At 52.1% G+C, this 27063-nt stretch overlaps 1 protein-coding gene across 2 annotated transcripts in view; it reads right to left on the bottom strand.

The window, feature by feature from the left end:
• The window catches only part of SSBP3 (single stranded DNA binding protein 3), a 162750-nt gene that overhangs the window by 130504 nt on the left and 5183 nt on the right, over window positions 1-27063 (bottom strand). The window lies entirely within an intron of this gene.

Here is a 27063-nt window from a genome sequence, read left to right as displayed (position 1 = left end):
CGAGCGTGGCCCTGAGCCACTGCACGATCCTGAAGAGGCTTCTAAATCAACAAAGAATTAGCATGAGCGTGGTGGCAGCCCTGAGTGAAGCGAGGCTCGATTCTAAACTTGGGAACGGGCGCAGGCCTGATTCTCTGTTCCCGTCACATCGGATGAAAGGCCGCTGGGATCCCTGTGTCTTGACTAGGTCTCCCCGATGTCACTTGGCACGGTGCGTGGGCACACACAGCCTGGGGACCAAATGTTCAAAGCCACGGGGCCCAGTTTGCAAATCGCAAGAGCCAACCAGCTCTTCCCAGTGGCGGTGGGGTGGGAGAAGAGCAATAACATCGCTGCCAGAAGACCAGCCACAGGGGGTGTACCAAGGCCAAGGTGAAAGGTCTCCAGGCAACCCCAAAGCTCCAGTCACCTCTTCCAATGCACTATGTTTATAACCGTAGGGTCACCCTGCAGGCAAACACCGCACTCTCTGGAGAGGAGCTGCATGTTCTTGTAAGACTGAGCTGTGAAGGGCCCAGATTAGGTTTAGGGTGGACTCGCACGCCGGCACCAAGGGTAACTCCATTGCCAGTGGAGTGGAGCTGTCACGAGCTCAAGCATCCAGGTGGAGAAAGCGCCTGTGCGGACACCACACGTGCACGAGCATGCTTCACCTTCACAACTGGCACGCTCTGGAAGGCTGTCTCCGAGGAGGCCTGGGTAAATTTTAAGCCTCGCCTTATGACACACAGGAGGGCCTGCTGGAGCCTTCCTGTGATGTAACACAGGACCGCGGGGACAGGAGGGCGACACCGGATTTGGAGTCTCAGCGTGTCTGCCAATTATTGTGACTTTGGATGCATTATCCACCCTACAAGCTGTTTCCTCTTCTATAAAGTGAGGCTAAAATCACCCCACAGGACTGATGAGAGAACCATCAATAATAATTACTAATATCGAGATAAGACACAATAACGAAAATGACTACTGTTTACAGGGGTGATGTGCATGCCAGTGTCATGCTGGGCACTCTGCCACGTTTTATCTAGAGCCCCACAGGCTCCTGGCCTCTCCAACAAGGACAGCTGGTGGGGGCAGGGAGAAGCCTGCCTTAAGACTGAACACCGTCTACCTTGCCACCACCGCCTGGTGAAGTAGCTGGGGAGTGACAGCTCCCCACCCATGAAGCACTCTCTGAGCACGCTGCACAGAGCAATCTCCACCCAAGAACCTCATCTCGTTTCATGGACGTGGGTCATTCTCATTTTACAGATAAAAAACTGAGGCGGGGGGACTCCCCAAATTGCCCAACCCACAAACCCATGGTCATACAACTAGTTAATAAGCACCTATGTCCCAACAAACAGACTTGGGTCCTGTCTAGTGAAGCAGTGACTCAAGGGGCCACAGGTGTTCGTGGTCTCTGGAGCCTGGCTCTCAGGATTTGAACACTGGGTCTTCCATGCTGTGCGAGCCTGGAAAAGTTCCCTAACTTCTCTGTGGTCCAGTTTTTCAACTGCAAAACGAGCTAATACCTGCCTCACAGGGTTGGTTACGGGAATTAAATCACTTCATACATGCAAACCACTTAGACCAGGGCCTGGCGCAGACTAAGAGCCAAGAAATGTCAGTCGATATAACTGTTCACCATCTACAATCCTCCACGACAAAGACCTGCACCAGCCTGGATGCCCTTCCCCTCCACCGTCTCGGTCAGTCTTCTTTGAGGCCCAGCTGCAACGTCCCCTCCAGGAAGCCCTCCCAGCCCCTGAAGAAGCCAGTGACTCCCCTCTCTGGGCTCCCTTCAGATTCTGCCTGTGTCCCCCTCCCAGCATGACCATGACCTGCCCACTCGGTTGTCAATCGGTCTGTCTGCCCTTCTGGAAGACAATCAACTTGATCCTCGCCCAGCTTTGTATCCCCTCGGCACCAGGCCTCTGGCGGGACCTAGATGACACTCGACAAATGGTAAACAAGTGCCTGGCCAGCCATCCACCCACTGCAGGCCTCCAGCTCTTCTTACACCAGCAATCTTCCACTGAGGACTCAGGAGTGTCGAGCATGGTAGCATGGTGAGCATCGCACACTCGCACTGCTAATGCACACCTGTACCATGACCGGTTTCATGGTTGGGTAAACTGAGGCTCAGAGGGGCCAAGGGATTAAGCTAAAGCCACATAGCTGGAGAACAGCTGGGCCAGGACAAAAGCAATCTCCTTGACTTCAGGAGACCTTCCTGCCTAGTCATCCTCTATTGTCTTTGCTTTGCTTCCTTTCCTATTCTTTTGTGTGGGGAGGTGCGGGGGGGGGGGGGGAGCCGTGGGCATCTTTTTGCATAAAGCGAAGTGTCCCTGCATATAACTTCCCCATTACTGGGAACAACTAATAGCAAACCAACAGGCCGTGCACTGGATGGCTCTGATGGGCCCAGGCCCTCCACCCAGTGTCACCAGCACTAACCCACTGACACACACTCAAATGCCTCCTGACTGACTGACAGCCTGGCTTCCACCTTCTTCCCTCTTCCCCCCAGGGACCCCAGAACCAACAGGGGAAGTTGGTTGCTAATGGCAACGGCCTTGGGAGCAAGGTGAGACCCACCAACTGCTGGTGAGGGCGGGAGGGAAATTTTCAACAGCCTCTGGGGCCCCTTTCCGTCAATCAAGATGGCCTCTTCCCTGCCTGGGCCTCAGTTTCTTCTTCTATAAAAAGCAGGTGCCGCCGTCTATGATTCTAGTTATAGAGCTGAGAAGGGCTAAGGGGATGCAGCCAATCTAGGCCTCTGGGGTGCCCTGGATAGACTTAGACGGGTCAGCAAAGTATTGTTTTAAAAAAACAGGAATGCCTTTCAGCACCCTAGTTCAGCAGAGCACCCCCCGTTACACCCAAGGGCTGCCCACCAAGGCGTGTGAGCTGAGTGCCCTGCACTGAGCCCGTTCGGGGCTGTGTGTGATCTGGGACCATGGGAGCTAGAGTTGCCACTAATTATTTTCATCCCATCATCCCTACTAGACTATAGGGCCACTCGGACAGGAAAGACAGGCTATTGTTGATGCTTCCCCGTAAAGCTGGCACCCAGGAAGTTTACAAGAAAAGTTGACTGAAAGGCTCAAAAAGCCAATGGGCACAGGGGATGGAAGCCTGTCTTTAAGAAGCTTTCCAGAAGCAGTGAGGACGTACACAGAGCAGCTAAGAGGCAGTGGGCAGGAACGTGTGCAGGGGCCAGGTGGCGGGCAGCACACAGGGTGTCTGGGGCCCAGGGACAGAGTGGCCAGGTGGCTAGCAGGGCTGAGCTCTGGCTCCTGCAGCCACTCACAAGGGGGCCTGAGCTCTGGGAAGATGGCCCCTCTGAGCAAACCCCCTGAGAATGCTGCCTCACCCCATACGACCTTTGTTATTAATCCCCGCAGCAAGCCACCAAAGGGCAGAGTCATCAGTTCCTTCAGGCACCAGTGGCCCTGGCCCTCCTGCCCAGAAGTTCTTGACCTGTCCAAGGCTCTCCAGGATTATCAACACCAAAATACCTAACATTTTCTAGAGTGAAATTTGTTCACAAACCACCCTCAACTGTCCTGTGATGGACACTGCCATTCTCCTCAGTTCACAGCTGAAGAAGTGTGGCTCACAGAAAGGCAGTCAGTGAAGCTTGTACCATGTGGAACAAGCTTTCCCCATCCCTCTCCCTCTGTTCCCCACCCCACCTGGCGTTGTGGGATGCGAAGCAAACCCACAGTCCCCCTACGGGACCTGCCAGGAATACTGCGCACCCAGCTCAGGCCCCCAAGAACCTAGAGGGAGTTGCATCTGATGTCTGGACTACCGACCCCACCCAACCCAACATGGGTATCAGGAACTAACTGGCCACTTGCTGTAAAATGTTTTCAGTCCTCATTTTGTGCAAGGACCACAGCCTAAGCACAAGCACAACGATCACACTTTGGTATGAGGGAGGGGAAGACGGCACCCCCCCCCCCCCCCGCAGATGTCAATGGAGCATGCCACCCCGCCCCGCAGCATAACCGCCCCGCAGCATAACCGTAGGAATTATCACCCCAGATAACCTTGTCCTGGGGCAAAACAAACAGGGTGGCAGAGGAGGCACCAGCCAGGCTGGAGGCCACTGGCCTGGCCAGCCTCTTCAGATCAGCTGCCCGCAATGCCTACTAGCTTTCTGCCAGATGGTTCTCCACTTGTCTGCAGATGAGTCCAGGGCCTCCTTCTGTCCCCACGTCCCCAGGTGTTGGGCAGGACCCTCTGGTTAGACCCTGAGGGCTCGGTGTGCTCCGCATTATGGCAATAATCACCACGGAGCATCTCACTTGAGTCTCAGACAGCCTAACCAAGGAATGTCACCACCATTTTACTGATGGGAAAACTGAGGTTCAGGCAGGGAGGCAGCCTCCCCAAAGGCACTCGATGACACTGACATGCTAGAAAAGCCTAGAGATGAATGACAAATCACTAGGTAGTATTTATTCCTGCTTGGGGTCATGCCGCATGCATGCATCCATTCATTTACTGGCTTAGCAAAGATGTGTGGTGGACCCACCAGATGTTACTGTTTAGGGTCTGCACTGGTGACAAAACACTCCGAGCTCTTTCGCCCAGACCTGTGCACGGGCATCTCTACCTCGCCTCCATGGGATTCTCATTCTGAGACTGGGGTGATGCTGCTATGGGACCAGCCACCAGCCCCCTTTCATTTCCAGCAGCTACCCTCAACTCCAGTGAATCTCCAAGGGTCAAACTGTGGGTCATAGGAAACAGGCCCTGGAAAATCACCTTATGAGAGGGGACACCAGCCACGGTCTCCCTCCAGAAGCCTCCAGTCTCTAGGCAGAAAAGATGGTCGGGGCAAGCACTTCAGAGCTCACACAGAAACCGTTTTTATACAGTACCAGCTTATAAAGAGAGACACATAGCCCGAGGCCTTCCTTTGGACTTTATCTTGACTCACAGGCGGCTGCGGTGGCCCCGCCTGCAAGTGGGGCCCGGGCAGCAGTACGCTGAGCCACAAGGACAAGGCCGCCCTGCACCATCAGAGGGGGCGCAGGTGGTGCTGACCAGGCTCCGGGCCTCGCACCGGAAGGGGGAGGGGAGGGAAGGGAGGGTCAGGGAGGAGAGCGGGGAGGAAAGAGCCTTTGTGCTGGCCTCCCTTCCCCCACCACAATCCCCAGGAGCGACAATCAGTTATGCAAATAGTGACCCCTCCCCCAAGCCTGAGCCACCCACCACTCGTGGGCCCCCTCCCCCGCCCCCTCCTCTGGGTCTCTAGGGCTGTCTCTGGTGTCCCCCTCCCCCTCCTCCCTTCCCCCCACCATAACAGGCACAGGGGTCCTAAGGCTTTGCCCGTTTGGAAAAGAAACCTGCCCCCGGCCCCCACCTCCTCCCTCAAGGTCTTTAGTCTTTTCAAATTAATTTTACCCTGATTTTACCACTGCCAGCCTCTTAACCCATTACACCTTCCTCACTTTGGGGCCAGGAAAGGCTCATCCAGGGACAGTTCCTAACCGGGAAGGGGGATGCCTGGCCCAGAGCTTCACTGTGATCACACTGCGCGTTTCCATTTCATTTCGCTAATTCTCGAAGAAATACAAGAATCTGAAGGAAAGACATGTGGTCAGTCTGGCCCCCTGCCATTGGCATGGAAAGTCTCAGCCAGGTAACAACTTCCCATGGGGGGCTCGTATCTCCCCTGCTCTTCTCTTTTCATAAGATACATACTTCTGATTGTTTCAGTTTCAGATTACCGTCAGCCTGTCTAAATTGGGAATCTCAGCGCCTCCACCACAGCGCATCAGAGGTGGATATTCAAAGCAGCCCTTATTTACAAAGGGCGATGCAAATCTGCCAGTAAACCTGGACACGCAGGACACACACCGTGGCCACTGTCCATCCCAGGACTTTCCATCCCAACCAAGGACCAGGGGTGTGAGTGTCATCTGTCACCCGCAGCCCCGAGACGGCAAACAATGACCATGATGACAGACATCTGCAGGGACACTCTCAGAACCTGGCAGCTGTTATATCTCCAGTTAAGCTTTTGCCAGCTTTGAAATAAAGATCATTAAAAGACAAAGCCTAAACATTTTCAACGAGTCCCATCGACAGACTGGAGAAGTCTTCTCTTCCCTCCTGGGCACACAGGCCCAAAACAAGGACATTCAGAACATTCCACTGTGGGAATGCCAGACGGCAGGCCACAGGGACTAGGGACATCAGGAAATGGTCCCCGGGCCACAGGCCTCACCTCACCCCATTCCTGGGTTCTCATCAGCTGAAAGTGTGACCCTGTTCCCCTGGAATGGTTTCCCCACTCCAAAACCCCAAACCAAAACCCACTGCGATCCTGGCTTTCCCTACGAGGGCTGCCTCCAAGCCTCGCCTGATAAATCCTCAAAGTCACTCTGCAAACCAGAAGGGCCACAGTGCTCCAACCAGTCCAACCCCCAGCAGTGTATCTGCTGAGTGCTTACTGTATACAGGGCACTATCCTGCATTCTTCTCATGCTTGATCCTGAGAAGCGAGCCTTAGACGCTGCTGTCATGTGTTTTTCACAGATGAAAAACTGAGGCTTGGAGAAATATCAGGGTCACACAGGGACACTCAGGAAGGACAGTGCCCCTCATTCTCCAGCATCAGAACAGGGGCCTCAAATCAGCTGAAGCATCTTCAGCAACGGACACCTATGAGACAAATTTTACAAATCCAACTGTCTTAACGTTATAATGGGTCCTTGGGGCTGCGGATAAAATTCCTAGAGACAGAACCATACATAAATTTGAAAAATAATATATCTCAAATAACTGAGATGGAGGGTTGATGATATGTCCTAGAAAGGTGGGTCAGAAGACAAAAGGCGGCTTTGGTGACAGCATTTAAGACACTGATGCCAAAAACGCATACGAAGACCTAAAATAAAATTTATGTAAGTTGAGGACAGAATACAATATTTCTAAATTTACATGTTACCTTCCATAACATATGATTTTAAACATATATATTTAAATTAATAACAAATATTTTAAGTATGGAAAAATACTTTCGGCAACAATGCAGCCACAAGATTGGCCCCAGTTCCGCTCTCCACAAATCCACACGCACTTTCACGAAACCTCCGCAGGCCTTAGCGCTCTGGACTCGAATTCTGGACTCGAATTCGACTGCCTGGCCACATCACCCCAGGAAACCACGCCCTCAGAGCTCTGGCCACCAGGCTAGAAACCAGGCACTAGAGTTCCCATTTGCATCATGAAAAACTAAATCAAGCCCATCCTTTCCATATTCTCAGCAAATTAAGTTAACGGACAGGTTTTTCTCCAAGGTTCATTTTTTCTCCCCCAATTTTTGCTTAACCCCCAAGCGACTGGTCACGCTTGCTCAGAGATGACTAAGACAATCTTCTAACAAAGGTGAGTGCTTCAGTACCAGAAGTGTGGGTCTGGCTCTTTTAGAGTTTAGCACGTCCTTATTTCTAGGTATCACCCACAGAACTCATGACCAAAAAGGCCCCAGAACCACTCGGGCAGGAAAAAGAGGGGCTTCGATGGAGACCCCAGGGCCCTTCACCAGGAAAGGGGTCCCCCACCCACAGCTGCAGTCCCAGACCCCTCTGACTAGGGCAGCAGGCCCCCCACAACGCTGCTCCCTCTGAAGGGACTGCCAACAGCCAGCATCAACCTTCAAAACCAACCACATTTGGGGGGCTGGGGCCCCCATCTTGTTCCTTTTAGTCCACGTGCTGACAGTCAGGCCGGGACCTACCAGCTACTTTTGTTTCTGGGGGAGCAGAGAAGGTAGGGGCCTGGGCGGTCGGCGGAGGCTCGAGTTAAGTTTCACTGGTGAGTGGCGGGGGCACAAAGGAAGGAACCGCTGGGGGAGGGGAGGCCGCAGGGCTGGGACAAAGGGGACAAGAGACAAAGGGACAGGAAAAGGGAGCCGCTTTCTCCTCTGAGGAGGGAACTCTCCATGTAGCCTAATGTTTCACTCACACATCCCTGGGCAAGAAACGCACGATGACACGTTGCAGGAGGCGGCTTCAGGTGTCGGGCACCCGGCCCGCCTCAGCTGCACACCGGGCTCCTCGTTCCCTTCCTGCCCCCTCCTGCCATCCAGGCCCCCCACCCCAGCCCACTTGTTCAAAGTCAGCGAGGCTGGCTGCCTTTGATCGGCTGCCTCTCTCCAGCCCCGATCCGCCACCCTGAAGAGAGACAAAGAATTATTTATTTAGAGAAAAGAAAAACCCTCCAAGTGTCAGCCAGTGACAGACAATACCTTCCATACAGGAGCGAGGAGGCAGGAGCGAGGGGCCGGGTTTTCTAGGCTACGGGGGCTTTCACCAGCAACACAGACACAGGGCCAGCCCCGTACCGTCAGAAGCTCTGTGAAATCCTACCTGCTTGGCCCTTGGCGCTTCTTTCCCTGAAGACCACTGCCCACCTCACCGGGAGGTTGTGATGATTAATCTACACTGAAGGTGAGAGTGTCCAGCACCAGGACGAGTCTGCAATAAGGTGGCAAAATCTGAAATGTGGACGAGGTCAGACCAGGAAGACCTTGAAGGTCTGGCTCACGGTCTGGCGCCTCTGTCCCATAGTCGGGACACCTCAGGGCTGTCTTCACTGCAGCTCCTGATTTGTTTTCTTTTGATTTTGGTTTGATTTTGATTTAATAAGGCACAGACATGATACCATCACATTTTACATTAACAAAGCAATGTGGCACCCACGCCTAGGCCCAAGCCAACAAATGCGCAGTTTAAAGGATGAGGTCAAGAGGCTGGCTGGCTGTCATCACCGGCAGGGACAGCAGGAGAGAGCCAGGAGCCACCGGAGTCCCTTCAACAGACCACAGCCCTCCTGCACAGAACAAGCTAGGCTCCTTCCCTCCCTGCTGCCACCCACAGCCCTGCCCATGCCAGAGTCCTGCTTTCTCTGGACACCACTGTGTTCACCCAAGTAGCTGAGTAACTCCAACGTGCCAGGCGCAGCACAGGGCGGGATGGTCCTGGCCCTCCCAGCAAGAACATCACTTATAACACATCAACTCCTTCATGCCCACTGTTTTAAAGCACAAGACTTTTATTGAGCATCAACTATATGCCAGGCACTGGGGGCTCACCCATTTGTTGGGGCCTGGGAAGGGGCACTCCCAGTCCCGCAACAGGGACAACGGGGACTTGAGGAGTGGTAAAGAGCCTGTCCCCAGAGAAGGGCAGATGGAACCAGGCCAGGTGAACAGCAAGGCTGGGAGAGCTGCTCCTGGCTCCTCCCTCCTATGGGGCTGGGCTGGGCGGCCAAGCTGGTGGTGGCCATGGCTCCTGCATCAGGTCAGGGCCGGACCCTCCCCCAGAGCAGCAGATGCTGCTGTTCCAGAGGGGAGTGACCCCTTCTGTGGCCTGGACAGGGTAAGTCACAACTCCCCTCCCCCTTGCCTTCCCCAGCATGGCAACCCGTCCCGTGGTTCCTCCTCACTCCCAGACCCCACGTGTGATCCCAGTTACACCCTGGACAGGGCCCCAGCAACTGGCCCACCAAGTAATCGGACCAGGATCTGCCACCACCAGCTCTGGATCAGAACCAGTCCCTCTGCTGTGTGCAGTGACAGCTTCTGTCCTCGTGAGAAGAACGCCATGGTGACACATGCTCTGCGTGAAAAACATTTTCAAAAAGAAACAAGGGAGGGGAAGAAGCCATCTGTATCTCGAGTCTGCAAGCCAGCTCTGGACGGGCCAGCATCAGCTTCCTGAGAAGCTGCGGCCCAGGGGGGCCCCAGCCCGTGACCCCAGTCCTCACCCGGGGCGGGATATTCCAGGACAAACTCGCTGACTCACCGGAAAGGGTGGCGCTGTGGCAGGCACCTGTGCCTCAGAGGTGGCCACAGCCTGGCTGCAATGTCCAACCTCCAACCACGAGGAGAGGGATCTGTGTTTCTGGTAAAGCCTAGAAAAATTAACTCAGGTCTGAGAGAATATAGGCTCCTGAAAACTTCCTGAAAACCAGTATATCTTTCATTCTTTTAGTGTCTGTTCCTGTGGACTTGTGTTTGCAATACTCGTGAAAAATTTTTTTAGAATAACAGCCATACAAGACCATTTACTCTTCTCCCGTCTCCAAGGTGCAATCGTCACTTTCTCCAAACTCAGCCACACCTTGAAGAGGCCCCAAAACGGCTCAGCTGCGTGGAGCTGCACACAGACGCAGGGACCGCAAAGGTACTGTTTACCACCACTCTACAGGGAAGGAAGTGAACATTCAGTTAACTTCAAGCAACTGGTCCAAACACCACAGAGCTGCCGGGCCAGGGGGCCAGGGCAGGGCCAGGGCAGAGTGACCTCACTGGTTTTCCCATCAAGGGCAGCGGTCACCTGAGCGGAGGCTAGAAGGAATTCTGGTGCCTTCCCGGGGGACAAGCCCATCTGAACCTGCAGGATATACCTTTTATTTAAAGACACGCAGTCAGCATCTTAAGGCACATAAACCTCAGATAAAGGGGAAGCAGAGTCTACAAGCTCCATGAGGGCAAAGAATTTGCCGACGTCCTTCTGTCTGTGGCCACATCTCAGAGGCATCAGCCATTTGATGGATAGACTAGACTGCCTGGATGAATATCTGAGAAAAACAAATATCTGCTCTGACTCCTCAGTGGATTTTGGATAAAACATCCTCCCGAACTGATACCATTAGGATAGTCTTAATAGAAGGTGGTGGTTTAGAGCATGTGAGCATTTCAAGCCCTTGGAAAAGCGTGAATGGCGGGCTTTGAACTAAAGAAATCCCTCTGCTAGGGTGTGGCCAGACCCTCCCTGAAGAACAGATAAGAGCTGCTCACAATTAGAAGCCACGCCTGCACAAAGACCACAGCCCAAGCCTCAGGCTGCCCCCCTTGGAATCTTGTTTATCCTCCTCCCTAAGCAAACAGGAGTCTTCTGAGATAATGCAAAGGTCAACTGTAGACTTGTGTGGCCTGATAAAATCGCCCCCAACCCTGAATTACAGGGGGTCACATCATAAAATATTCCCGCAGAGGCAAGCGTGAGAGTTAGAGGAATCAGAACCAGGCTGTTTCCCATCATCCTGGGTTATCACCGGCTCAGGGATGGCCTTTAGAATTCCAGACCACACCCCTGCCCACTCACTCCCCAGCACCCGTTACAGAAGGCAAAAACTGGGCAAAAGAAGAGTCCTGGGGCTTCCAGCCCGAGAGGCCTCAGAAGTTGGCAAAAGGTTGGGTTAACTTAACACTGAGCATTTTTCCAGGCATCTCTGAGGACACTTCACGTCTGAAGCTCCATCGATATGTCAAAGACCCATTTCAGAAAAGAAAGGCGAACACCAAGGCCAGAGGTCAAACGTCAAACCGGTAGCCAAACTTGGACATGTTCTGAGGGCATTAAGGCTTCAGGGAGCCGTTCAAATGCACAGACTGTATAGACGGGGCCCAAGGAGGTGGGCAGCCCCTGGTCCTTCCTGATCACTCTCGTAGTCAATAAATATGAATCAGGTATCCACCAGGTGTCAGGCCCTGAGTTTACAGGCCCTGCCCCATGGGCTCAAAGATGATTATAAGAAGTTTCTTACAATTAGGTGACATCTAAACTGAGACACGAAAAATGAATAGGGTTCCCCAAAGCGCAACAGGCAGGGAGAACAGCCTGTGCAAAGGCCCGGAGGTAGGGAGCCTGCCTGGCCCTTTCCTTCTTTAACTGCAGCCCGGCAATGTTTGGTATCTAAGTCCCAGGGTTCACACTCCACTCTAACAACAAAAATACATAGTCATAATTTTTATTTCTAAACACAAAAACATTCCAAAATTACCTCAATTTTTTTCCAACATACAAGGTCCGTCACCTCACCTCGCCCTGCTGACCACTCCATTTCTGCAGTGGTCTCCCAGGAGCAGTAACTTCTCATTCCTGAACAGTTCACATGGCCTCCAGCTGAGGACACACCCCAGCTCCTCGCCGGCCAGTGGTCGCCCCAGCTGCCTGTCCACGTCTCAGAGCAGGCTGGGCAGGGACGGGGGAGGACATGTTTCCTAACCAAAAGAGCAAACCCGATCTGCTCCAGGCAGCGCAGGCCAGGAAGGAAGCAGGAAGTCATCCTGAATGCAGCAAGTCCTCGCTCATCCCTAGGTGAGACCAGAGCACAGCCCAGCAACGGGCACTCAGTCCGGGAAGGTAAAGACGGTTTACAGGCAGGACGCAGGGCTGAGAACACTGCTCTGGCCCTGTACATGGCATGCACTGGGGACGCACAAACACTTCTAACCTAAAAGCACCTAGTTCCCTTGGCTGGCTCTGTCCTCACTCTCACTCCCCACCAAAAAGAGACTTCAGGAAGAAAATGAATCAAGTTTTACAAGCTTCCCTATTTACCCAGGGCTACAAATCTATCAGTGGGGAAGCTTTTAAAATAAACTCTCTCCTAGCACTGTCACTTCCTTTCTCCTATTTGCCACTACACACACACACACACACACACACACACACACACACACACCACCTCCTCCTCCTCCTCCTCCTCCTATGGGTTTCTTTAACCTTGGCTGTGGATCCTGAGTCTGAAAGAGGAATTCCAAACTCAGAACACACACCAATCCACCACTCGTAAATACTTCCTGCTTTTTATTCATCTCCTCCCATTTACTCCTGTCTAAACACACCCAGCACAGCTCCCTGAGCAGGGATACCATCCCCAGAACACTGGCCACCTTTCAGCCTCTTGTTCTTTCATTCTAGAAATATTTACTGGGCATCTTCTAAGATGTTCTGCATCACTGCCTCGAAACAGTACTGCAAGCTGAGTGCAACCTCCATTTTACAGATGCGGACACTGAGGCCCAGAAGTCAAGTAACTGGCATAGGTTACACTGTGTGTCAAGGCTCCAGCGGGGATTAGAACTCAGGCTGCTTTGCCTTGTGCTTTGCACCCTGGTTCCCTAGCACTCCATATCTGTCAGACACAAAAGCAAAGTTGCTTCCCTTTTTTTTTTTTTAAAAAAAAAAGAAAAGGACTCATTCTGGATCGCCAGCAGCTTTAATATTAAATCTTGAAAGCTAAAGTCCATTTCAACCGGTGCTTCCCAAAAGGATCATGGAAAACCCGGCCAGCAGAACATAGAGCCTGTGCTTCAACATCGACGACACCATTCAGTGCGGTTCCTGGAGGCACAAGGTCTGGGGCAGCTTTCTCTAAGAAAGGGAGGATGCCAGATGGGCCTAAGGAGCTGGCAGCCCAGTGCTCAGGGGCCTGGGATTAGCGTCTCAACCTCTTGCTGCCCACAAGACTCTGGGCCAGGAGAAGCGAAGGCTGGGTGGCCTTCCTGCAGTGGCCCCTGGACCTCTTCTACAGCTTGAGGTTCTCCAGATAGCTGACCACATCGTGAACTCCCAGGAACTGGGAGGAGGGCGGGGAGATGGGAAGGCCCTTCTGGCAGATGAGGCGATGCAGGCTGTGTGCTGAGGTCTGTGGCTGGAAGCAGCTCAGACCTTCTCACGTCCAGTTCCAAGGCTACTTACAACCCGTACTTCAGTGTCTGTAGGGGAGGCAATCCATAGCATCCCCCAGAAAAACAAAATGGGAGGAAAGACTTGCTCCATTTTCAAACCAGCCTACCCCACTCACCCTAAACTCTCTGGCTCCTTTCTATCCCTCTAAATCCATAAACTGGCCCTACTTTCTGATCCCATCTTCCTTCCAAGCAAAAAGTCCCTCTCCTCTCTGATCTCTGTCCATCTGCAGCTACTACCTATCAGAATTCCCTTCCTTCCTGCCTGTCGGGATCCCTCCTCCACCCACCACCAGTCCATTCCTGCCCAGCGCCTCCACACCTGGCACCTCCGTCCCCAACTCTCCACTTTCTCAGCCGTAAAGCAGAGCAGTGAGAACTTCCATTGCATCTGTGCCTCTCACTGGGTCGCCCAGTACATGAGAAAATACTTTCTAAAAAGTCAGAAGTTGGGCCGGCCCCATGGCTTAGCGGTTAAGTGCGCGGGCTCCGCTGCTGGCGGCCCGGGTTCGGATCCCGGGCACGCACTGATGCACCGCTTCTCCGGCCATGCTGAGGCTGCGTCCCACATACAGCAACTAGAAGGATGTGCAACTATGACATACAACTATCTGCTGGGGCTTTGGGGAAAAAAAAAGGAGGAGGATTGGCAAGAGATGTTAGCTCAGAGCCGGTCTTCCTCAGCAAAAAAAAAAAAAGTCAGAAGTTGTTATTCACATAACAACTCTGTGGTGTTGGTGTCTCTGAGGTCCCGCCACCCTTCATACACACAGCAGTCTCCTCAGTGGATTCTGTCTCCTATCGCTTTCGGGGTATCGGTCAAAAAATCCCCTTGAGGTGAGAGACTGGGGAGACCCTAAAGAACTCTAACCCAATGACTCGACAGCAGGAAGCTGAAATCCAACTTCTCCTTTAGAGCAAAAACAAAGTTGCCAAGTGTCAGGCCATCCATCCTTCAAGAAAGGAGGATTTCCAATCAACCCTTTCAACAAATTCCAGTGTGGCCTCTTAACTCAAATCCCCTACACCACAGAAGGGTCTTCTCGGATTATTTTCCTTCAAAAACACATGATTTACACATTGAGTGTCTTTACTTCCCAAACCATTCAGAATTAGGGAAAGGGGGGAAAAACGTCTGTTTCTATTTGAAACTGTCAAAATTAGCATTCAGTAATTAAAAATCACACCCTTTCTCTTAATAACCTAACCAGCATGATACAATCAGGTTGTGCCAACTCTTTAATCTAATTGACTAATTACAGATTTTAATTTAGTCAGTTACTGAACAACTGTTGACAATTTGTTTTCATTAGGGACAGAACAGAATAAATATTTAGGCTTCCAGTCACAAAGACTCCTGCGATCAGCTCTCCACCGTGACCCCAACCTCAGAGCAGGCTCTGGCTGCGGCAACATCCTGAGATGTAGGTACGCGCTGCTGCAAGCCACTTCCCGGCCACAGCCTGCGCCCGCCCAACCCGCCCACAGGTCCCTCCTAAGGCAAAATCCTTACAGGCAAGCAGCAGCCTTCATTCCCAGAGTACAGGCAATTCCCAAATTCACACACGTCACTCAAGAAGTGGCAAACACTTAAACGCCGTGAAGAAAAATAAATTCAACGCTACATGTCACTGGCTTTTAAGCAACAAAATAAGTTAACAGTCAAAATAGGTTTATCTGCATTCATCTCACTGGGACGCAAACTGTCACCGACATCTTTTTTTTTTTTTTTAAAGACATACGTTTACAGGTTTCTACTGAAATGATCCACTTCTTTCAAAGTGCATTTTTCCCCCAAGGTCCTCCATCTCCCAAAGTCATCCAAAAGTTTGTTAAAATAACAGTGTGGCTCAGAGGCTAGGAATGGGGCTCTGGGTTCAAATCCTTAATGGCTTCACTTCTCTGAGCATCAGTTTCCTTGTCCAAGCAATGGACTAGAAACAGCCTCTGCCTTGTAGAGAGTCACAGAGATTAATGTCACGCCCCTACACAGGGCCTGGCCCAGAGTAAATGTGCAATAAATGCTGGTCACCACTCTTTCAGAAATCACTTTCGTGTTCCTCGCTGTCCCCATGCTACAAATTAGGAAAGAAAGAAGACAATGGCCAGTTGGTTGAGACAGATGATTTCTGGACTCACTGTCCAGCGGTCCACCTCCTCCGCTCGATGCCAGCTCAGAAGAGCAGGGAACACGGTACTCGTGCCTTTGCAGGTCTGTAGGGATGGGGGGCCCTGGAGCATCTTTTGGAGATGGGAGCCTTCCACTCAGGGTCTTACACCCCTGCGGCGTCCACCCTTCCAGCTGCAACCTCCCTAACAGGAAAGCCTTGCCTGCACTGCATGGATGACCTAGAGCAACCTCTGCATCTGACCCTCCTAACTCCCAAGGGAAAACGTGAAGCCCTTCCCTCCACACAGCCAACCCTGCCCATCCCAGAACAAAGCTAGCAGCCACCTACACTGCTGGGTAGGCGGGGGAAGCACAGAAGTAAGCCAGCAGTTGCCCCCAAGGGCTCTAACCGGGTCTCTCAAAAACTTTCGGACTCTGGAGCACTGCTAGTATTTTTTAAGCTCACCAAGAATCAGGTCTGCCTCAACTGAAATGGAATCCAAATTCCCAACATTTTCTGTTGGCTACATTTCCACCCACCTGGTGTGCTCACGTGGCTTCCCCTGAGCCGACGAGAAGCTCTAATCAGCAATGACATAGTTCTTGTTTTTCCTATTTCTTTATTAAAATGGTGACTCAATGCATGCAGTCTATCTGTAAATGAAATATTTCAAGCATGGAGTCCACAGGGGATGGCAGAGATTAAGAAAAGGGGCCTTGTAAGTGAAAAGATGGGGAAACTCTTCTTTAAGGTACACGGGCCCAAAGCAAGATGTCTTCCTCCGGAGTCAGGCACTGAAGACCAGCCCAAGCCCCGCACCCGCGGGCAGCACAGCACCCGTGACCCACACCACCCATGGGCAGGGCTTCAGTGTGCCTGTCCCCCAGGATCCTCTCCCACCTAGTCCCGCTGCCCCACCATCACACCACCCTGGGCTGAGCAGTGGGTCATCCACTAATCAGGCAGCAGAGACACCTGAGCTGGTATGAGTTCTTAGGGAGGCAGCAGGGGATGGTAGGAAGAGCACTTTAGTTTAAGTCTACCTTCAAATTCCTGAATCCCTCCAGTGCCTCAGGTTCCTCGTCTACAAAGCAGGAATAAAAGCAGAACTTAACCCACAGGGCTGTTCTGAGTATACAAGAGACAAAAGCTAAAGCACTTAGGAAGGTGCCTGCATACAGTTAGCACTCAATAATTGTTCGATACTGTTATTAGTTCTTCCTCCACAAAATAGGAAGAATATCCTGTCCCCCGTACTGCCCAAATAGGGTGAGAACTGAATAAGAACACTTGTTTTAAAACTCGGTACACAGTAGGTGCTCAATAAACCAGTTTCCTTCATTAAATAGGAAATTCTTATTATTAAACCACAACGCTGTAGTTTAGTAATTTATCCCTCACCCTGAAACCACGATCCCAACTCGCAATGGCTCAACCTCCCATGGAAGATCGTCGCTCCCTAAAATCGTGGGGGCCAGTGTCAAACAGTGTGATTTTTACCTAGTCTCTTCTCCTCCAGTTCTCTTGACAAAGATGCTGCCGGCAAAATAATGCCAAAGAAAGTATGTGGCGACAGTCAACTAGATTTAAGTTCATTTCCTGTAGCTTGGGGTCAGAATCGACTGAAGCACTCTGGTGATCAAGTTTTCTGCAATTCCCTATCCCACGCATTAGCTCGCTGACAGAAATTCACTGTGGTATTTAAAGTGGCAGCCATCACAACTAACTCAAATTGTATTGGCTTCCCCGATGCTGAAATGCTCTGCTGAAACCATCAATTGGCCAATTCGGAGATAACATGGTGGCTGAAATTCCCTGTCATGCTGTAAAATCCCCTTTTGGAGCGGCTCACCAGCCCGGAGATCCGCAGCGAAACCTGCGACCAGAGCTGCAGGCCAGCCCTGCCTCGTGTAACACAAGTGCTCGGGAGCGGGATCTGGCCGGCGGCGGGCGCGCAGGGTTGCCAAGAGGAAGGGCCTCCAGAGAGAGGATAACATTTTCTACTGGAAGCCTTCTAAAAGACAGCGAGAAAAGAATGGCAGCATGCACACGCCTGACACCAGGCCTGCCCACTGGGCCGCCTGCCCCTCAGCACAGGCCTGATGGCCAGAGCCACGGGAAGCCCACGGCATCGCCCAGAGAAAGCTGCAAGATTCCTAACGGACGGCACAGACACAGGTGCCAACCTCTTAAGGGGAGGTTTTCTCAAGTCAGTGGCTGCCACAGGAATCAAGAGCCCATCCGGCCATGGACTTGCTGTGTTACCACCCTACTCCAGGCCTCAGTTTCCCCATCTGCAAACTGAGAGGCTCCTTTCCTAACATACATTCTATCTGTTCAGATCTGAAACAGACTTCTCAGAAGCGGACCACAATTACAAACCATTTTCACATGCTCTCACCCGACTTCAAAAAAAGCTTGAGAGGCAGAAAAAAATCCAGGCCTTATTTCACATCACAGACGCACCAACTGAGGCTCAGAGAGGCCAAAGGACTTACCCAGGGTCATCTGAAAGAATCAGAACTTGAACCCTGGTCATCTGAGTCCAGGTCCTGTGTACTGTCCAGGACACTGCGTTGGTCCCCATCACCAACCAGCGCTGAGCCAGGCCGCAGCACGCACCCAGGAGTAACCGGCCGCCGGCCCCCCGTATCGCGGTCCGGTCTGCAAAGCCACGCTCTGTCCATCCCGAGAGCTCGCAAAGCTGCAGCTGGCATCCCGGGCCCGGGGGAGGTCTGCCACCCCGGAGCCTGCTCTCTCAAACAGCCTTCTGTGACTGCGAGAGAAGCATCAGAGGAAAACCTCCGACGGGGCCCCAGGGAGCAGCCGTGCTTCTTAAGGTCAGAGGACTGTGAAACAGAAGTGAAATGTCAGGCGCTTCACCCAGACAAAGAGCGGGGACACAAAGCCCGCCCTGGGAGCTGTGCACACAGCTGTCACCGGGAGGGGACAGGAATTTGGGAGGCTGGGCCGACCTGGGTCAGACAGGACACCCTGAGACCTATTCTCAAGATTCTTGCTGTGGCCTGAGCCCTGCAGATGTTCAGACAACACAGTCCACAGGGGGCTGGGACCCCCGTCTCAACTGCAGACAGGTGAGAAGACCTGCCCCACAGCCAGCCAGCGGGCACAAGCCGCAAACTTCAAGTGGGAGCTCCTGTTTATTCAGCAGTCCACAAGCATCTGCTTGCTCAACACCTTCCATATGTTCAACGCACCAAGAATACAGCAGCAAACACCAAAGGCAGAGGTACCGCGGAACCACCAGGCACCGCTCTGGAAGCAAGGTGGGCAAACAATTCTCTCAAGAGCCCTCAGAGGCAAGAATAATTCCCTCCTTACTACAGATCAGCAAACTGAGGTCAGCAATCGCTTGTCGCTTGGCCTAAGACACCCAACCTGCAGGGCCCAAGATGCGCTCTCAGCCCTCCCTGGGCTGGTGGCTTCCAAAGTTTAGACTAGACCCACCATGAGGCACATTTTACATCGCAAACCCAGGGCCCACATGCATTCACAGGCAGGCACACATAAATCACTGAAAACAGAAGTTTCCCAAAACAACACTTATGTTTACTCCGTGTGATACAGTTTTCTTTTTTCGTAATTGCTGGTGGTGACCCACTAAGCTGATTTCATGAGGCACTAATGGGTCACAACTCACAGCCTGCAAAACAATGTGTTCCCACGTGCCGCTTGTCCATCTCCATTAAAACGTGTACTTAACACGCCTGATCCTTGGGCAGGGATCAAACCCTTCTCACTTCCCAAGGCTCTGAGTGTCACTCACCAACCTCGGGATTTATTCAAGACTCTGCAACAGGCCCCAGGAGGGGGGGTGGCAGAAAGGGGTGAAGATAGGGAGGGCTCCTGCCCTCAGGAGCTTTCAGTCTAGAAGGGGAAGGGAAGAGATACAGCCTTGACCCAAATCACTCTCCTTCCAGGCACCGTTAGCAAGTGAATAAAAGACACAGAGTTCCTGGGAGGAAAGGAGAATGTTCTGGTGGGGGTGGTCCTGGCAGGCCCGGAGGAGGCAGCCACATTCCAGGCTGGCATCTGCTCTACAGAACGGCTGGCTGGCAGGAGAGCAAAAAACCCAGCTCAGGTGGTGCAACAGGAAGGAATCCGGGGAAGGGTCAGAGCGGGCTGGGGAATGTTCTAGATTCCTACAGCAAGAGAAGAGGCCAGAAGAGGAGAAAATGGACACTGACGATGCAGTGAACCACACAGGCCAGGGGCTGACCAGGAGTGTCCCCGCGACATCTCACTTCATCCTCACAAGCAGGGGGCTGGTTTGTAGGCTGTATGGGAAGCCCCCTCCTGCCCTAATCACTCGAGGGCTCTTGAAGAAGGCGGATTCAAAGACAGGGAGGGATCCAGAGAACTAATCAACAGGTGAGCAAGACTACCAGCTCCTGTTTCACAGGCACACACTTCTCACACCAACATGATTCTGCTGCCACCCTCCTTTGGGCCAAGAGAAATCCAGGATTCCCGCCAGGCCAAGGTGAGATCATAGAACGACAGCACACATTAACATAGCACTCACGCTGCACCAGACACCATATGCACCGTGTGTGCGCTGCGCACACAGACGCTCATTTAATCCTCATGACCACCTGATGAGGCAGGTGTACTTTATTAACCCCGTTTTCCACCTGAGGAAACTAAGGCACAGAGAGGTTAATTAAGGTGCCCAAGTTTGTATAGCCTGTAAGGCAGTAAGGCAGCACAGCGCAAAGGAACGAGTCCTGGACCCTGATCAGGTTTGCAGGTTTGAGTGCTACTGGTGACCTCAGACAGGGCATCTTTCCTCTCCTGGCCTCAGTTTACCTACTTGAAGATGACTAGGTGACCTCCAGTTCCATCACCTGCAACCCTGCTCTCTACATATATCCAATACGTTGCCCAGCCACGCTGGGTGGGACCGTTCACCTCCTCCCATCCGCCCTGACTCTGCGTCCTGGTCTCTCCGAAGAACAAGATGATTCCGCACAAGTCTTTTTAAGCACTTATCCCAGCTGGGCTGCATCTGTCTCTCCAACTAGCCGGTGAGCCAAGAAACTCAGCAGCGTCTCCTGCTCCTGGTCTGGGGCCAGCTGACCAAGGCCTCAGGCCCACCCCAGGAAGTCCAAACAGAAAGCAGCCGATGCACCCAGAACCAGCTTCCCGTAGACCTGCCATGGCCAACACCTCCCTTCCCAAGCTCACCATCTCCTCAAGGCCCCTTTTTGGGACTCCTCGCTCAGAGAGTCAAGTGAGGCCTGAGGCCGGCCCAGGCAGCACACATACCAAAGAGGACGACGACAGGACCCCGACTTAGGGGCTTTCGATCCTGTTTAGCCCTGTAGGTATTTACACCGCACTTCACAGCACAACTAACTTTCCCCGCACAGCTTTCCATGCCTTCCCAGGGCCACCCCATGGTGGGCTGAGCAAGGACAACCCTGTGCCTATTTTACAGTCAAGAGACTAGACTTTGAGAAGCGAAGGCCTCACCAGCTAACAGCTAACAAAATTTGAATCCAGATTTCCACTGATGCCAAGTCACGAGCGTTTGGGTCTTACCATTTAGCTACACGGCGGCCACATGTGGGAGTGGGACAGGGCCCCTCTGTCCAACGCAGATAAGGGGGCAGACATCTCAGGGGAGTATTTATCAGTGCCAGCCTGTGGCAGGACTGCCTGTTCTGCCCCTTGCAGGGGTGTGGGGGTGAGACAAGACGGCTGGTATGGGAGGAGGACACATCAGGGAGCCTGGGACCCTAGGCACCCAGGCACCGGAGGGCATCACTGGGAAATTCAGTTCCCTGCAGTCAACTCGCTCTCCCAGAAAAATATGCTGTTGTTTCCATCATATTACAAGTTTTGGGGGAAAACTTTAGGACTGTAAAGAGAAAGCAAACAAACTTACTGAGCACTAACCACAGAGATGCCCATTTTATATACATACTACTAGTTAACCCTCCTGACAACCAGGCAGAGGAATCACTTATCTCCTCATTCTACAGATGGGGAAACTGAGGATCCAGAAGTTTGCCCTGCCAAGAAATGACCGAGTGGGGACAACTCAGGTGTGTGTCCCAGCTGCCAGTCAGAGCACAAGCCCTTCAAAATCCAGTGGATTCAAGGCCCAGGAAAAGAAAAGCATAACCGAAGAGCAACATTCCTAAAACTCATCTCGCCGAGGCTACAGAAAACCCCATTACCCTGGCGAATCAAAAACAAACAATCATTATTGTCTATTTGCTGTAAGCTCCCAGCAACATGTATTAAAGAAGTTTATGTGAATCGTCTAATGCACTTGTGCCGTGGTCAGAATTATTACCAAGCTAAAAAAGATTAATTTTTCTAAATACTCTAAACCCTAGACACTATTATAAAGGCTACAGCTAGTGTAACATTTCTGTTATCTTGGTTGACAGGCCCTCAGGCACACACCTCCCTTCCACTTCTCCCTCTTAAGACTTACACACACACACTCACATACAGAGGCGGGAAGGCCGAGGGAAGGGGCCGAGGCGGCTCTGGGTCCCCGCTGGAGAACCCGCTTCCCTTGGAAAACTGAGACAGACGGCCTATGCGACACCGCAGGGAGAGCTGGGTGTCTTCCGCTCCCTCGGAGCGGTGGCTGGCACAGAGCTGACTCTCCGTCCAAGTTTGCAAATGTTAGCTAACAAAGATGGCATTATGCAAAGACCGGTGCACACGGCTGGCCTTGGAGTTCAAATGAAGTGACCACTGCCAAACACTTTGTGTGGGTCCCCACCACTCCCCCGCCCCACGTCCCGCCTTGAAATAAAGGGCAAGGATTTGCAATTTGGGGTCTTGTAGCCTCTTGAAACCCATTAAGGTGGCCTCACTGCCTGGGTTCTGGCAAAATGCAATTCCAGTTACTCACTTAGTATTTAATTAGCTACCGATGGAGGAATCTGGCAGCCTCTGGGGTTAAGAGGAATTGCAGCAAACCGGGTGCGAGCCCGCAGAAAGGACGCAACACACAGTCTAAGCTCCAGGGGAGTGGGGAAAAAAGCAACTGTGTGTATGTTTTCTTTTTTTAACCTGCCACACAAGGGTGCCAAGGGTCAGAGCCAAAGGCAACGCTGTGAACTCGCCAGGACCTCTGCGCAGATAGCTTGGCTGGCTTATCGCAGGGGAGAGCACTCCCCCAGCTACTCGGAGCCCAGCTGCGGCCTTCTCCCCTCCCTGCCCGCACTGCCACCCTCTCATGCCCCGGCCCCCAAAGGGTTCTGGCAGGTGAGGACACTCCCTGCCTGGCAGGAACCTCAGGCCTGCACATCCAAGGTGAGCCCTCTCCAATATCACTCTGCTATTTCAAACCCACCAAGGACGCTGGACCCCCGCCACGGAGCCACAAATACCTCAGCTCCTGTCCTCGTCCAGGACTCTGGGGCACCTTCCTACTCTAACCAACCCTCCTGGAGGCACAGGCTCACAGCTGAGGGTACAGGGGTCAGCAGAGTCCTGCTGGGTGGGAGGACACAGACAAGGGAGCCAGCCCGCTAAGGGAGGCTGAGTCAGGGGCTCATAGCGGCACAGCTGGAAGGGACCTCAGGTCTTCAGAGCAGGGAAACTGAGGCTCGAGCCTCACCAAGGTCATGGGACTCCATGTCCACTGCGCTCCCCAAGTTCTTCACTGGGGACCACGGAGGGGCTCGGGCTCAGGGGCAGCAGTCTGTGAACCTCCTGAAATCACGTACAAAGTCTCCTTTGTAGGGACACATGCACTTTCTGGAAGAAAAGGCCATAGCTTTTATCACATTTTGCCTGCCAATGGAGCCACTGCACCATAACCAACTCCCTTCCCGAGCCCAGGTCCCTCCTCTGCCAGTGACTCTGCAATTCACCTCTCAGGGGCTCGGTTCAATTCCCCGTTAAATTCATTTCTTCAGTGAATATATATGGGCGCACTTTGGGTCAAACACAAATATCTTCCCTCTGTGTTGCAGGGATTCTGTATCAAACGGGTGTTGTCAAAAACTGAGAGGTGGAACTTCAAAGACCGTGGTCTAGACTCTGCCACCTCCTGGCTACATGCCCTTGCCCTAGCCATCTGAACTCCAGGCCTCAGTTTCCTCATCTGTAAAAGGGGGAGAGATTTAATAATAAAACCTGACCAGCAAGGCACCTGTGAGGCCAAACCATAACCATGTATTGGAAAAGCATTAGGAAAAGAACAGCACATGAGCCGTGCCAGGAATCAACACTGCTCTCCAGCACCTGGAGCTCAGCGGCCACTTCAGGGCCTTACCTCTGCCACTCATTTCTCGCCCCCAAAAGGAAAACACAAAATCAGCTACCACAAGGAGAGAAAAGACTGCTGGTAGTGGAGAAGGCACCCAAGACACTTCTATCAACCCCACAGACCCTGAAGGAGATCAAAGTGGAGAAGGGGGCCAGGACAGCACCGGGCCCGCAGGAAAAGACACAGCTGGCAGTTGAGAGTGTCTACTCCACGCAAGGCCAGGACCCAGACAACAGCATCCAAGAGAACCCAATGGGACCCTAAGGACTTTCGTCAACATTCAGAACCACTGCTCAGGCTGGAGCGGGGGGAACAGCAGGGAAACCCAGGCAGGGTCCCTGCGAGCCTCCTCCCATAGCCCCAGGGCGCTTCTGACATAGGGCAAACCAACTTCTCAGAAAAGTCCACTCCTGGTACTGAACCCTTAACGCTCCACACTATGTTTGGTCAACATCAGGGCACTCGGGCTTATAAACAATGAGCCAAGAAAACCGAAGTTGCCAGGTGTGTGGCGGAAAATAGACAGTGACTCAAATAAAAACTCACCAACTCAAAGAAAATTTAAACCCCCTCCTCGCTGAGTCACCTGGTTCATTCCAGGCCCTACAGTCCGGCCTTGACCTGAGAGGAGCTTTTGAGATGACCTGACCTCTGACCCAGCCATAAGGAATGGGAGACAACTCGCCAGGAACACAAAATCATTTCCCTCAGAGAGCTGAGACTGGGATCTTCCCGATGGAGGTCCTTTCCAGCCTCTTCATCCTGCCCCGCAAACACTTACCACTTCCTACCCACCACGCCCGGCCTGGGACCTGAGCTGCACAGACTCCCGACAAACCATCAGAATCTTTCGTTCTCCTTGACCTAAAACAGGAGGCCAGTTACTGCACACTCGCATCTACACTCCACTTAATCTTCTGAAGAGGATTTAAGGAAACTAGTGAACCCACAGGAAAATCACCTGGCTCAGGATCACCCAGCAAAAATGAAGTCACCAAAAGAACACCTTCCAACACTCCACTGGCTGCTCCAGACCAGGTCGGAGCCCAAATTCCCTATTTTTCCTTACCCATAGTCCCTTAACCCCTTCATTCAATGAGCACACATGCCTACTATGTACAAGGTACTGTGAGAGCTACAGAGATAAACAGCTCTGTAGATGAATGGTCTCGGGCACGGAAAAAATTAATAAGCTGTGGTTGGAAAGACAAACCTGAATGAGAAGTTAGTTGGAATAGGTGCAAACAAATGATACCCACCGTGGACCTTGGGGCCGCGCCATGGCGGGGTCAGGAGCACCAATATGGAGCCAGTCGTGGCCTGTGTTTAGATCCTAACTCCACCACTTACTGGGTGTGAATTAACCTCTCTGTGCCTCAGTTTCTTTACCTGCAAAATAGAGTTAATGTGCCTTCTCTCACAGGGTCACTGGCGGTTTGAAATGAGACTGAACCTATAGCATCAGCACGGGGCCCAGCACATGGAAAGCCACCAACGAAGGCTTTGTATAGGTGGTTTTTATAGACATTGAGATGAAGGGGCCATCAGAGTGCAGAAAACTATCATAAAAGTCCTCCACGAAGGAGAAGGTAAAAGACAGATAGGATGTGAACAGATAAGAGACACATGCATTCCAGACAAGAGGAAGGGAGTCCAGAAAGAGGCTACAGCAATAATTCTAGCAAGAAAGCATGAGGGTTAACTGGATGGTGGCCATGGGAATGAAGACTTGAGAAGGACAAGGAGAAAAGAGGGTTCCTTTTCTTAATTTTCTTAAATATTTCTTAATTTTCCAGTTGCTTCTGTCACCTCTGCAACTCAATACCACCCCTTAACTCCTTCACAGTAGAGATGTTCCCTTCCCATCCCCACTCATCATTCATTCCTCCCTCCCACATGACCTGACTCTCAGGCCACATGAGACAAAGTGGATTGCAATCCAGGAAAAAGGGTTTTGATCCCCAAATCTGTAAATCCTGGGCCTCAATCAGTGTGACTTCAACTCTTGGCAGCATCTTCTAAACGTCTATGCCAACCTCAGCAATCTTGACACAATTCTGCTGCCATTCCTCGCCAAGTTACTGAAGGCAAACCCATGCAAGCCTTCACCGTCACCACACGGTTTCAAGATGGCAGACCAAACCACGAACTGCCAGAGTCTCATATTATTTACTAGCGCACCAAACTTAGTTAAAAATCATTAACTTCTCTGAAAGATACTCTGCAAAAGCTAGCACAGACATCCTATATCAACAGATTGACTTGAAATAAGTATGTCCACCCATCCCCCACTCTAAAATGAAACTATTTGCACAGCAGTCAAAGACTGGCCACACAGGAATTGGCCGTCCACAGGTTTAAAAAAAAAAACACACGCAGGATTTTTACCAGGTAGAAAGGTCAAATTCACCGACTATTTTTTGTGTGTGTGTGAGGAAGATCAGCCCTGAGCTAACATCTGCCAATCCTCCTCTTTTTGCTGAGGAAGACTGGCCCTGGGCTAACATCCGTGCCCATCTTCCTCCACTTTGTATGGGATGCTGCCATAGGATGGCTTGCCAAGCAGTGCGTCGGTGCGCACCCGGGATCCGAACCGGCGAACCCTGGGCCGCCGCAGCGGAGCGCGCGCACTTAACTGCTTGCGCCACCAGGCCAGCCCCACCACTGACTATTTTTATATGGCTAATGTGCCTCTTAGCCTCCTCCTCCAACCTCCAGCTCAGGAAACCCTATGATCACCACCACGGATCTTCCCAGAAGAACCACATCACAAGTGAACTGGTCACCTCACCTTTTACTACTAAAAGTTGGCCAGGCCTTAAGTACCATTCGCCAGCTTCTCTTTTTCAGCCCTGGAGAAGGCACAAGAACTGGTCAATTTCCTCAGCATTCCACTCCAAGGGCATTAACTTTTCAGTCACAGCAAAATTTCATCACATTGAATATTCTCAAAACCAGTGAGCCTCCAGCTGAGTCTCTAACTCCTCGTATTACAGGAGAAATTTTCACCATAAAGATATTCCTGGTAATGGGATGTGACCACTTGCGAAACTCAACCAAATGGGTTCTGGTCTCTTAGGCCAGCTTCAAACTCTGCACGCGGGGGATGTAGATGGCCTGGCCAAGTAGGTGGGCCCTGACGACGTTCAAGAGACCAATTTCCATGCTCTAGAGCTTGGGGACCATTCCTACCCACCTCA

The sequence above is a fragment of the Ceratotherium simum genome, chromosome 22, assembly GCF_057802395.1.
Source record: "Ceratotherium simum simum isolate JZ-2026a chromosome 22, ASM5780239v1, whole genome shotgun sequence".
In the NCBI taxonomy this organism is placed as follows: domain Eukaryota; kingdom Metazoa; phylum Chordata; class Mammalia; order Perissodactyla; family Rhinocerotidae; genus Ceratotherium; species Ceratotherium simum.
Note: the sequence above shows the minus strand (reverse complement) of the source record. Positions and strands in the feature narration are given on the sequence as shown.